The following is a 1,705-nucleotide window of genomic DNA, read 5'->3' as shown; positions in this document are numbered from 1 at the left end:
AGAGTCTGGGGGTGGGATGAGGGGGGCAACTTTCCTGCCTGGGCTGTCTTTGAACCTCAGATCTCAGCCTCCTGAGCAGCTAGGATCACAGGCGTGAGCCACCGGCTCCCGGCCCAGACTAAGTTCTTTCCTTCTAAGAATTTCTTCTCCGATATTTTGGATGGTTGCGGGGCTGGACCGCACATACACGGGCTCCACACGAAACTCAGCCTGGAAGACCTGTAAGTGGACAGCGGGGCCGCGCCAGGCCCGCAGTCCCTTGGCGGGCGGCGGTGTACCAGGAGATTCGGGAAGTGGGGAGAGGGAGTCAAGGGAGAGGGGGGGCGGGGGGCGAGTTCTGCGCGCCGCGTTCACAGGAAAGGGGCGGTCCCAGCGAGTGGGGAGGTCAGCAATTTGCAGGGCCGAGGGCGGGTGCTCCGAGGAGGGGGCGGAGACAGAGGGAAGGCCACGCCCTCCAGATCCACTCGGACCAATCGCTTCAGTTTCTGCTTTTCTCGGCCAACCCGCCCGGCCCCTAACCTGCTCGAACCCATTATGCGGTAGAGGCGGCCGGGTCTCTTTAAGGCCTTGCTGCGCCTGCGCCTTGGGTTTGCCTGACGTGACCGGGCCGGACCCTGGAAGGCGCTGAGGGGCGCGCAGACTAGGGGCTGGCAGGGACTGGAGACCGCGGCGGCGCCCAGAGGGGAGGGTGAGGCGGCCTTGAGCGAGTGCAGCGCGTGTGGAGAACGCGGGGCCGAGGCGCGGGGACGCGGCGGCGCGGCTGCCGGCTGGATGGGAAGTTAATGTTTACGGCGAAGTCCACCCCAGGTTTCCAAGGTGAGAGCCGCCGCGCGGGGCCGCGAGCACGGGGGTCTGTGGGCCGCGCCGTCGGGCCGAGGCGTGGCGGGGTCCCCGCGCGGCCGTCCAACTTGCGGCGCGGGCGCCCCGCCGGGGCCTAAGTTCCCCGCGCTCGCTTCCTCCCTCCCGGGGCGCTGGCGCGTGGGGGTGGGGGGGAGCCCCGAGGCGTTCCCGGGGCCAGTCCTGCCGGAGCTGGGGGGGGGTCCCCGACGAATCCGCCTGTGCCCCTCAAGCCAGAAGTCGGTTCCCTCCTCTGCGGACTGCCGCGCCCCTGTCTTGAAAAGTTGGCGTCTTTCTTTGGCCTTCGGGCGGAATTCTGCGCATGGCAGCGGCTGCGGGCAGGTGATGGGCACGCCAGGTGTGCCAGGTGAGCCCGCGGGATGCGTTTGAACAGAGGTCGTGGCCAGTACTGAATCACCTCATGACTAGCGGGGCGAGCCGCAGAGGAACCGCAGGATTTCCGGTAGGTCGGGTGGTGGTGGTCGGCGTTGAGAGTCGGCTGTGATTTCTCTCTCGGATCTTCTGGGGCGGCTTTCCCCTTTGGACATTATTCCCTGGACTGCAGAGTTTATAACCTGGAAAAGTTCTGGAATGGTAACTTCTCGGTGCAGTGAGAGGTGATTTTGAAAAGCAACAGCGGTTTCTTGCAAAGATAGCTTTTCTTTGGGTTACAGTGTGGAATAATGAGCTCCTTTCTTCGCTGGAAGAATGAATTCCAGTGCTTGATGAAGTTAGGGAAAAACGATCTGTCTGTCGGTAGCTGTTGTCTTTGTTCTGGGCTGTGTGGCAGTAACCTTTTGCTTTTCTTTTTTTAACCAAAACTTCATAAATGTTCTGGAGCGTTTTTCCTTTCCCCTAGCCTAAAAAT

The 1,705-nt window shown here is 62.6% G+C and overlaps 1 protein-coding gene across 1 annotated transcript in view; it reads left to right on the top strand.

Moving 5' to 3' along the window:
* Positions 1–586: 586 nt before the first annotated feature.
* Evi5 (ecotropic viral integration site 5) overlaps positions 587–1,705 on the top strand; it is a 156,796-nt gene continuing 155,677 nt past the window's right edge. The window contains exon 1 of the mRNA XM_013018235.1: positions 587–816. The gene's annotated coding sequence lies outside the window, so the exon portion shown is untranslated. The remainder of the gene's footprint in view (positions 817–1,705) is intronic.

This window comes from Dipodomys ordii, unplaced genomic scaffold (assembly GCF_000151885.1).
Source record: "Dipodomys ordii isolate 6190 unplaced genomic scaffold, Dord_2.0 Scaffold39, whole genome shotgun sequence".
In the NCBI taxonomy this organism is placed as follows: Eukaryota; Metazoa; Chordata; class Mammalia; order Rodentia; family Heteromyidae; genus Dipodomys; species Dipodomys ordii.
Note: the sequence above shows the minus strand (reverse complement) of the source record. Positions and strands in the feature narration are given on the sequence as shown.